The sequence below is a fragment of the Hordeum vulgare genome, chromosome 6H, assembly GCF_904849725.1.
Source record: "Hordeum vulgare subsp. vulgare chromosome 6H, MorexV3_pseudomolecules_assembly, whole genome shotgun sequence".
NCBI lineage: Eukaryota > Viridiplantae > Streptophyta > Magnoliopsida > Poales > Poaceae > Hordeum > Hordeum vulgare.
Genome location: NC_058523.1, coordinates 208,851,828 through 208,863,987, shown reverse-complemented (window position 1 = coordinate 208,863,987; position 12,160 = coordinate 208,851,828).

The following is a 12,160-nucleotide window of genomic DNA, read 5'->3' as shown; positions in this document are numbered from 1 at the left end:
CTCCTTCGTCTCCTTCCTCTCTCATCCGCACTCCCACTTCCACGGCTCGCAAGGGTAAGCAGGTGCGGGACTCGGGGGAGTCGGTGGCTGTCGTGGGAATGAACCTGACAGTAGAGGTGTAGGGTACGAATGGAGAAGGTAGAGCCCTAGCTATGACAAGATTGTACACAAGATGTATGAGTTCAGACCCCTCTCTTAGAGGTAACAACCCTACGTCTCAGTGCTCGGGCGCTCTTGCAGTGTGGATTGTGTAATACAGGCGATGCGAATCCTTGTGCCAAAGGGGAGGGGCGGCTTATATAGAGTGCGCTACCCCTCATCAGGGCCTCAGCATCTAAGGGCTCGATCAATATGAGTTAAAGATATACATTACTGATAACGTATGCAAGTAATAAGTGCTATTAAAGACCATTGGCTCAACATATGTCCGTTGGCCTTCGTGGGGGTGACTTCTGGTTTTTGATGTCGACTCGAACCATTCCGAGTGGATACATGTCGTCGAGTGGATGGGAACGTAGTCCGAGTGTTTGTGTACCGAGTGACTTTTTAGGTGTCATGTCCATCCAGTCGGAATCTTCTGTGTAACCTTTGTCCTAATAAGGAGGTACCCTTGGATAGGACATTCAGATCAGTCGTGTGACCCCATCCTAGGTACATATCCCCACCATTAGCCCCCGAATGGATGGGGGTTCAAGTGACGAAGGGGTTGATGTGAATTCTTGTCAAACCATACTGTCCTTGGTCATTTTCCTCGGATTGATGAAATTTCGTGGCGACTGAAATCTTTGTCACTCGCCTCGATCGATTCTGTTGCGAAGTGTGTCCGAGTGATTTTAGATGCTTGGAGTTACTCCGAGTGACTGACGGGATCTTTCGATCGGACAGATCACTGAGGCAGGCCCGGATTTCACAGGATTCGAAATTTTGGTTTCTGCGCGCCTTGCGGGGATGACGCAACTGTTAGGGCAAGTGGAGCAACGATGCCTCGATTATCGCACCCTCATCATCGCCACGCGTCACATCTCCTCTAATATCGGGATAAGCTGAGATCTGGGGGACCCACCAGTCGGTGACACAGTCGGTCGATTATACAAATGCGGCTGGCGCTAGGGTTAAGGCTGCGCCTTCCTTGATCTTTTCCCGCTTCTTCTTCTCAACCTTCGTCCTACGAGCTTTGCTTAGGCTTTTCCCCATCGCCTCGACTATGCCGAAGAACAAGACCTCCAAGCTCGAGCGCACCAAGAAGGGCGGCAAGGCGAGGAAGCCGGGTCGGACTCCGCTGCCACCGGGGTGGATCCAGGGGGATTTTCTCCCGTACACCATGACAAAGGAGGATGTCTTGGATCTCACGGAGCACGGGATGGTGGTCGAGAAATCTTGGAGGTTACGGAGGGGGAGCTTGAGCCGGCGCCTCGTGAGGGGGAGCAGGTCCTTCTCCTCACACACGTCGTACGAGGTTTTTCTCTGTCTCCGCACCCTTTTATTCGGGGCTTCCTCTTTCACTTTGGGGCACAACTTCACCATCTCCCACCGAATACCATTGCGTACCTTTGTGCGTTCATCACTCTGTACGAGTGTTTTCTGGGCTGTCCTCCTCACTTGGGATTGTTCAAGCACATATTCACTACACGATCTCAAACGATGAAAAAGCGAACCTACGTGATACTAGGACCAACGTCATACAGTTGTGTGGCAGTTTAGGAATCCAAAAAAGGGGTAGGAGCACTTATCCCCAAATGACCGTTCCTGAGTCAGACCGGAATTGGCAGTCGACATGGTTCTACTGCAACGATATCGCATCTCCGAACATGTCGACCGACCTCACTCCTTTCACCTTATATCGTTCGACTGCCCCTAGAATACCGACTGTATTCGAGGATGAGAAGGCAGAGGTGGAGATGTTGGTGGGTGAGATGATCAACTTGGTCTGGAATGGACTGACATGAATGGATCTATTGGAGACGTTCCTTAGTCGGCGCATCCAGCCTCTTCAGGCAAGGTACCATGCCATGTGGCATTACTCGGGCCCTGAAGATTCCACTCGGTCACATCCCGAGGAAGTTTTAGAAGAAACAACAAGCTAGTGGATCAGGAGCATCACCGGGCCTTGCGATAATCCCATGGGATCCAAACAAGTCACGCCTTACTCCGCTGAGAATAAGCCACAAAACTGGTATGTGATATCTTTTCCGATTGTGTTCATGTCTCCGTCAAGTGACTGCTTACTTGTCCAACTGACTATGCTGTCTTTGCTCTTTGTAGGAGTGGACGAACCTGCACTCTCCTATACACAACAAAGAGCAGTTTGATCTCGGGGTGGAGAGTGAAGGTGGCAGCACCGACAACGAGTATGTTGAGGATAGTGACGAGAGTGAAGATGCCTCAGATGATAGCAAATAAGAAATCCAATCTCCTCCGCGCCACGAACCACGATCCAAATAACGCTATGACTCAGCGGCTGCTTCAAGCAAAACGGTCGCCTCCAGCAGCAGGAATGTGAAGCGTGACAGGGCCGCTGCAACTGACTCCGCGAAGAAGGCTGCGAAGCAGCCCAAGCCTGATGCACCCAAGCTTCATAAGGCCTTGCCCCAAATGAGAATCGCCGTGCCGATTGCCTCAACGTGAGTATTCGTCCTTTTCATTTCACCATTATGTGTTTCCGGTTTTTTGATAACCGAGTGTAATTCAGTCGCCAGTGCTGCTACCTCGGTGTCGACTCCTCTCAAGGCTGGAGAGGACCACATGGACTTGGACGTCATGGATAATCCTGATCCTCGACCTGGTATTATAAGCATTAATTTTACTTTGTTTTATGGATTGGATCTGTCGACTGATCTGGTCATCACTGTTGCAGCTTTAGACGTCATTTTATTAGATGACGAACAAGAGCCGCATCATACAACTGCAGAACATACTCAAACCATGCGTTCAACGTCTGCGTTGGGAATGCCTGTGACGCGTGCATCGGGTGTGCCTTCGGTCGTTTCGGCTGCTATGGCTACAACCCCTCCGATTGGATCGACTATTGTGACGAATGTGTTGACTGCGCCTCCGGTAACCCATGCTACCACTGTTATGATGCCAACCTCCTCATCGCTTGAATTTTCCATGCACCGCGTCCCAGAGGATCAAACTGGAGCTGCCAAAGTGGCTATGATCCAAGCTGAGCTGATGATGCAGTGGACTAAGGAGGCATTCGAGGCCAGTAAGTTGGCGTATGACGCCAACTCGACGCTGCAGGCAAACATCCGAGTAAGTTCCACTGTAAGTTAGTTTCCGATTGAATCTTGTAAATCTTGTTGTCCAATTGAATCTTGCCAATCTTCTTACTTTACACCGAGTGGGGTTATGCCATGTAGTGGTTTTTCTTTATTCCAGTGGGGGCACGCTGAGTGAACCCATTGGGTGTAGTCCCGAAGACTGCTGTTGAATGCTTGCATCAGTAGGAGTCTACATTTGAGAGTCATGCTTTGATTTTGGCTCAGCCAGGCCGAACCTGGTCGAGTGTTTTTGTATCCAGTGGGGGCACTCTTAGTGCACCCACTTGGTGTAGTCCCCGAGACCGTTGTCGAGTGCTTGCCTCGACAGGGGTCTAATTGGGAATCAGTTTGTGCTTTACTTGGCAAGACGGATCTGGTCAAGTAGTTTCAAATCCAGTGGGGGCAAGCTAAGTGCACCCACTTGGTGTAGTCCCCGAGACTAATGTCGATCGTTTACGAAGGGCATTAGTCTTAAGAACTTGGGAGGGTGCGGAGGGCCGCTAATTGGTCGAATGAATTGTATTTCTCCACTCGAAAGTAGAAAAATAACATTGTCGATTGAAACGTATTTCTCCACTCGGAAGTAAAAAATAGAAATGTCGACTGAAATGAATTGTTGATATTTTTCAGAAGGCTTGCGAGGTTGGGTTGAAATACACCTAGGTTGAATCAGAAAAGAATCAGCTGCAGCTAGAGTACGACGCTATGAAGAAGGTGCTTGAAGAGAAAGACCAAGTCCTTGTAAAGGTTAAGGAGAAGTCCGAATTTGATGAGAAGAAGCTTGCGGACTTTGATAAATTGGTGGAAGAAAATGCTAAAATGAAGAAAGAAATACTGCAGTGGGGGAAAAAGCTATAGAAAAGTTTGTGACAGACTTCCCGACGAAGATGCTGGCGACGCTCATTGGTATGTTCCTTTCACCGAGTGAATATTCGTGAACTTCACCGAATGAACTCTGACTGATGCTTCATTTTTTTCCTTTCACACAGAATTCTGCCCAGACTTCATGAAGGAAACCTTCGAGGTGGAGCCAAATCTGGACCCAATCAAGATTCCTGTTCTAGACGCTTTGGCTGTAGACATGTTACGTCTCAACTCTCGTCTCCTGAAAGTTCAAGGGTATATCGCTCGGCTATCGGCCGCCGTGGGGAGGATCGACAAGGAATTGTGGCCTGAGGACACTTTCCAAATCGATCTGGAGGCTAAGATGGATCGCCTGGGTTGGGTTCCTGACAGGGTCCAGGCATGGAAGAAATCCACCACAAGGTGTGGAGCTGATGTCACCCTCTCACTCGTCAGGGTCCATTGCAAGGAGGCGAGAGAAGACAAGCTGAAGGCGCTCCAAGTGGCAAACAACAAGAAACTCTAGTTCGAGAATTTCATGGAGACTTCCATCAGCGCTGCGACTCACATTGCTGATGGAATTGATCTCGATACCTTTGTCGAGCCCGCAAGTCCTCGGGAGCCTTGAGAAGAGAGATGCCGTTATTCCCAAAATTTTAAATTTGCCTCGGTATGCCGAGTGGTTTATGTAGCGTTAAACTTTGTTCGGGTGTGGAACCCGAGTACTTTCTGGCTGCATGGATGACTCTGATCTGTGTCGAGCCCTTTTGAATTTATCCGCTTCTGAGATTTTCTTGGTTTCTCTCGAGTGAATAGATTGCTATTCATTCAGGAAACGTTTTTTGACTTAGGCGATTTGCTCGCAGATTAGTCTCCGAGTGTAAAGTTTTCCTTTCACTCGGAGTATATTTTTACTTAGGCGAATCGTGTTCGCAACTAAGCCCCCGAGTGTGAGAATTGCTCTTCACTCGGAGTACATTTCGTACTTAGGCGAAAACTAGTTCGCAGCTAAGCGTCAAGTGAATAATTTGTTATTCACTCGGAAAGGTTTCGTAATTTAGGCGAATCATGTTCACAACTAAGCCCCCGAGTGTGAGAATCGCTCTCCACTCGGAGTATGTTTGGTACTTAGGCGAAAACCGGTTCGCAGCTAAGCCTCTGAGTATGAGGATTGCTCTGCACTCGAAGTGTGATTTGTACTTATGCGAAGACTGGTTCACAGCTAAGCATCCGAGTGAATAGTTTATATTCAGTCGGAAGAGTTTTGTAACTTAGGCGAATCATGTTCGTAGCTAAGCCCCCGAGTGTGAGGATCACTCTCCACTCGGAGTTCATTTTGTACTTAGGTGAAAACTGGTTCGCAACTAAGCATCCGAGTGAATAGTTTACATTCACTCGGAAGAGTTTTGTAACTTAGGCCAATCATGTTCGCAGCTAAGCCCCCGAGTGTGAGGATCGCTATCCACTCGGAGTTCGTTTCGTTCTTAGGCGGAAACTGGTTCACAACTAAGCATCCGAGTGAATAGTTTATATTCACTCGAAAGAGTTTGCAACTTAGGCGAATCATGTTCGTAGCTAAGCCCTGGAGTGTGAGGATCGCTCTCTACTCGGAGTTCGTTTTGTACTTAGGCGAAAACTGGTTCGCACCTAAAGCATCCGAGTGAATAGTTTAGATTCAATCGGAAGAGTTTTGTAACCTAGGCGAATCGTGTTCGCAACTAAGCCCCCGAGTGTGAGGATCGCTCTCCACTCGGAGTGCGTTTTGTACTTAGGAAAAGACTGGTTCGCAGCTAAGCATCCGAGTGAATAGTTTACATTCACTCGGAAGAGTTTTGTAACTTAGGCGAATCATGTTCGCAGCTAAGCCCCCGAGTGTGAGGATCGCTCTCCACTTGGAGTTCGTTTTGTACTTAGGCGAAAACTAGTTCGCAGCTAAGGATCCGAGTGAATAGTTTATATTCAGCCGGAAGAGTTTTGTAACTTAGGCGAATCATGTTCGCAGCTGATACTTCTCCAACGTATCTATAATTTTTGATGGTTTCATGCTATTATCTTGTCAAACTTTGGATGTTTTGCATGCCTTTTATTCATTTTCTGGGACTAACTCATTAACTCAGTGCCAAGTGCCAGTTCCTGTTTTTCCATGCTTTTGACCCCTTTCAGAGGAGATTTTGAAATGGAGTCCAAACGGAAGAAAATCCCCGAAAAGATTTTTTCTGGAACAGAAGAAGATCGGAGAGCTTGGGGGCCAAGCCAGAAGAGCCCCAGGGGCCCCACAAGCCCCCACCCTGCGGCCAGGGGGGCATGCAGGCTTGTGGGCCCCCTGGAGGTCCCCTGACCTAGATCTTGCGCCTATAAATTCCCAAATATTCCCAAAAAAAATCAGGGGAGCATCGTAATCACTTTTCCGCCACCGCAAGCTTCTATTTCCGCAAGATCCTATCTGGGGCACGTCCTGGTGCCGTGCCGGAGGGGGGATTTGGACACGGAAGGCTTCTCCGTCAACACCATGACCTCTCCGATGATGCGTGAGTAGTTCACCATAGACCTACGGGTCCATAGCTAGTAACTAGATGGCTTCTTCTCTCTCTTGGATCTTCAATACAAAGTTCTCCATGATCTTCATGGAGATCTATCCGATGTAATCTTCTTTTGCGGTGTGTTTGTCGAGATCCGATGAATTGTGGATTTATGATCAGATTATCTATGAATCTTATTTGAGTTTCTTCTGATCTCTCTTATGCATGATTTCATATCCTTGTAATTCTCTTCGAGTTGTGGATTTTGTTTGGCCAACTAGATCTATGATTCTTGGAATGGGAGAAGTGCTTGGTTTTGGGTTCATATCGTGCGGTGACCTCACCCAGTTAAAGAAGGGGTAGCGAGGCACATATCGTGTTGTTTCCATCAAGGGTAAAATGATGGGGTTTTCATCATTGGTTTGAGATTATCCCTCTACATCATGTCATCTTGCTTAAAGCGTTACTCTGTTCGTCGTGAACTCAATACACTAGATGCATGCTGGATAGCGGTCGATGTGTGGAGTAATAGTAGTAGATGCAGAAACTATCGGTCTACTTGTCTCGGACGTGATGCCTATATGCTAGATCATTGCCTTAGATATCGTCATGACTTTGCGTGCTTCTATCAATTGCTCGAGAGTAATTTGTTCACCCACCGTGATATTTGCTATTTTGAGAGAAGCCTCTAGTGAACACTATGGCCCCCAGGGTCTACTCCACACCATATTTTCGGCCTTAGACTTTTTTACTTCGTTGCACTTTCCGCCTTCGGATCTCACTTTTGCAAACAATCTTGAAGGGATTGACAACCCCTTTGAAGCGTTGGGTGCAAGTTTGTTTGTTTTTGCGCATGTACTTTGGACTTGACGAGGCCCTCCTTTTGGTTCGATAGCTTGGTTCTCAAACTGAGGGAAATACTTACTGCTCCTGTGCTGCATCATCCTTTCCTCTTCAAGGGAAATACCGACGCAAACGAGAGAAGTAACAAGAAGAATTCCTACGCGCCAGGGAAGGACTTTTGTTGCCGCAGCAGAAGAATTTCTGGCGCCGTTGCCGGGGAGGAAGATCAAGTCAAGAACTCATCCAAGTAAGTGTCGCAAACTCATCTCTTGCATTTACTTTGTTTGCCAGTTGCCTCTCGTTTTCCTCTCCCCCACTTCACCAATTTTTCTTTTTCGTTCGCCTTTTCGTTCGCCCTTTTTCTCGCCCATTTTTTGTTTGCTCGTGTGCTTGCTTGCTTGCTGAAGTCACCATGAACGAAAACACCAAGCTTTGTGACTTCTCGAATACTAATAATAATGATTTTATTAGTACTCCGATTGCTCCCGCCACTAGTGCGGAGTCATACGAAATCAATGCCGCTTTGCTGAATCTTGTTATGAAAGAGTAATTCTCTGGCCTTCCTAGTGAAGATGCCGCACCCCATCTCAATACCTTCATTGAGCTTTGCGATATGCAAAAGAAAACATATGTGGATAATGACGTGATTAAATTGAACATAGAATTGCACACAAGGTATTGCAATCCGGTTTTTATTGGCCTACTCTCTTCAAAGATGCTTGTAAGTTTGTCCTATCTTGTGATGAATGTCAAAGAATAGGTAATATCAGTAAATGTCAGGAAATGCCTATGAATTATTCACTTGTTATTGAACCATTCGATGTTTGGTGTTTTGATTATCTGGGACCTTTTCCAAAGTCCAACCGGTATACTCATATTCTAGTTGCTGTTGATTACGTTACTAAGTGGGTAGAAGCTACTCCAACTAGTAGTGCTGATCATAACACCTCTATTAAGATGCTTAAAGAAGTCATTTTTCCTAGATTTGGAGTCCCTAGATATTTAATGACTGATGGTGGTTCACATTTTATTCTTGGTGCTTTCCGTAAAATGCTTGCTAAGTATGATGTCAACCATAGAATTGCATCTCCTTATCATCCTCAGTCTAGTGGTCAAGTAGAGTTAAGTAATAGAGAAATTAAATTAATTTTGAAAAGACTGTTAATAGGTCTAGAAAGAATTGGTCTAAGAAACTTGATGATGCACTGTGGGCTTATAGAACTGCTTATAAGAATCCCATGGGCATGTCTCCGTATAAAATGGTTTACGGTAAAGCATGTCATTTACCTCTAGAGCTAGAGCACAAGGCTTATTGGGCAATCAAAGAGCTCAACTTTGATTTCAAACTTGCTGGTGAGAAGAGGTTATTTGATATTAGCTCACTTGATGAATGGAGAACTGAGGCATATGAAAATGCCAAGTTGTTTAAAGAAAAAGTTAAGAGGTGGCATGATAAAAGGATACAAAAATGTGAGTTCAACGTAGGTGATTATGTCTTGCTATACAATTCTCGTTTAAGATTTTTTGCAGGAAAACTTCTCTCTAAATGGGAAGGACCTTACATTGTTGAGGAAGTATACCGTTCTGCTGCCATAAAAATCAACAACACGGAAGGTAATCTTCCGAGAGTTGTAAATGGGCAAAGAATCAAGCATTATATCTCAGGTACTCCCATAAATGTTGAAAGCAATATTATTAATACCATAACTTCGGAGGAGTACATAAGGGATATTTACCAGCTTGTTTCAGACTCCAAAAATGAAGAGGTATGTGATGCGGTAAGTAAACCGACTCCAAAACTTTTCCAATAGCATTTTTTCTCCGTTTTGGAATATTTAGAAAAATAGAAAAAATTAAAGTAGTCCGGAAAGCGCACGAGGAGGTGACAAGCCTGCCCGACGCGCCCCACCCCCTGGGCGCGCCTGGGGGGCTCGTAAGCACCTCGTGTGTCTCCCAGACTCCGTTTTCTTGTGGAATACTCCTTATGGTCGGTAAAAATTCATTATATAATCTCCCGAAAGGTCTGACCCACGTATCACGCAAATTTCCTCTGATATCGTTTCGAGCCTGTTTCTGCAGCAGATTTAGAGCAAAGATGTCTTCTCAAGATTCAGAGGGGGAGAGCTATGTGGCTAATTACCTTGCTAACCCCAAGGTCTACGGAGACTTAGATCCTTATGACTGGACCACATACGAGGAAGAAGATTATGATCCTAAGGGGAAGGAAGGAACAAGTTCCGACGAAGAGGAAGTTCCTCTACCCCAACCTGGGGACATGCATGTGGATCTCATGAAGTCGAGTCTCCCTAACTCAAGGAAGAAGCCTAAGATTTTGTTTACCCCTTCTCGTCTTTTGCAGGAGAGTAAGCAAGAGTTATGTCAAAGGGTGTTGAGGCTTGAAGAGGAAGTTAATGATCTAAAAGAGTAGAACTTTGTGCTAAAAAGGAAACTAAACAAGCTTAAGCATTCTGCCCCAACTCCACCACCATCACCTCTGAAGGAATACAATTAAACACATGGGTATGGGCACTCCCCTTGGCTCGTTCCAAGCTTGAGGGAGTTGCCCCGGTATCGTATCACCATCACATCTTTTGCCTTTACCTTTGTCTTAGTTTGATCCTTTTTGGTAATAGCTTTATCTAGTAGAATAAAGTTCTTAGTATGATCTAGGCTTGAGTTTTGCTTTGTGTTACCCCCAATGTAATCGAGTTCATGAGTTATATAATAAAGAGTGTTTTAGTTAAGGGCTTTGCTTCATGCCATGATCTAAAGAAAATAATAATAATAGAACAAAAGCATGAAAGATCATGTGATGATCCTATGGGAAGTGGTGGCTTCACATATAAAAAGAATGTTGATTGAAGCTTGTTGTGGGTGGACAAACATAGACCTTGGTCATTGTTGCAATTAATAGGAAGTAATAATGAAAGAGAGGTTCACATATAAATATCATCTTTGACACCGTCTATGATTGTGAACACTCATTAAACTAGTACATGCTGAGAAGTAGATGTTGGACAAAGAAGACAACATAATGAATTATGTTTGCTTGGTTCCGAACAATGTTATATGACTAGAGATCCCTTAGCATGTGACGCTTGCTTCCACGTCATATCAGCCAAAACTTCCGCACTAAGTAGAGATACTACTTGTGCATCCATAAACCCTCAAACCAGTTCTACCATGAGAGTCCACCATACCTACCTATGGATTGAATATGACCCCTCAAGTAAGTTGTCATTGGTGCAAGCAATAAAAATTGCTCCCTAAATATGTATGATCTATTAGTGTGTGGAAAATAAGCTTTGTACGAACTTGTGATGAGGAAGACATAAAAGCGACAGACTGCATAATAAAGTTCTTTATCACAGGAGGCAATATAAAGTGACGTTCCTTCACACTAAGAGATCACACATCCAAACCTCAAAAGCGCATGACAACATCTGCTTCCCTCTACGAAGGGCCTATCTTGTACCTTTACTTTTGATCTTTAAAAGAGTCATGGTGATCGACACCAATTCCTTATTTCGCCATTATCTCGGCAAGCGTCATCTGCTAGGGAAAGATCTATATTAATATATCAACTTTGTGACGCCCTCGGTTTAATCGTACGCTAACCATACATGCAAATGCGTACGATCAAACCCAAGGACTCATGGGAAGATATCACAACACAACTCTAGACACAAAATAAAATAACATCAACTTCATATTACAAGCCACGGGCCTCGAGGGCTAGAATACGGAAGCTCGATAAACACACGAGTCAGCAGAAGCAACAATATCTGAGTACAGACATAAAACATGGGGTGCCTTAGAGAAGGCTAGCACAAAAGATACAACGATCAAACGAGGCGAGGCCTCCTGCCTGGGAACCTCCTAACTACTCCTGATCATCAACGGCCTCCACGTAGTAGTAGGCACCGTCGGGGTAGTAGTCGTCGGCGGCGGGGACCTCCATCTCCTGGGCTCCAACATCTGGTCGCAGCAAACGGATCAAGGGGACAAGGGGGGGAGCAAAGCAGTGGTGAGTACTCATCCAAAGTACTCGCAAGTCTTACATCAGAACTATTCTAATTATGCATCAGTATCAAAGAAGGGGGGGTTATATGTGGACTGACTACAGCAATGCGAGAATAGAGAGAGAAGGCCAAGTCCTATCGAAGACTAGCATCTTCAGGGTCTTGCAGCAATAGACGAGAGTAGAACAGGGGGGTAACACATTAATAGTCATATTGTTGTAGCAATATTAAAGTGAGGTCATGCCTAAAGATCCTCCCTCGACTCCCTGCGAGGAAGCAATCCCGAGGCAAACTAATTCCAGTTAAGTAACAATTGTAGTTATAAAAGATCGGGGCACAACTCCAAGTCGTCCTGTAACCGTGGACGCGGCTATCCGAATAGTTAATTTTCATCCCTGCAGGGGTGCACCACATGTCCCGTCACGCTCGATAACACTCTGGCCGGACATACTTTTCTGGGTCCTGCCCGGCCTCGGAATATCGACACGTCGCAGCCCCACCTAAGACTAATCAGAGAGGTCAGCTCGCCGGTCTAAATCCTAAGCGCAAAGGGTTCATGGGCCCAGTTCCCCTCCGCGCTCCTGCATGATGCGAGGGCGGCCGACGTCAGTCCTAGCATCCCTTAATCACAAGCGCAATGCATCTCGGGACCACTCGGGTGCGCGCCACTACG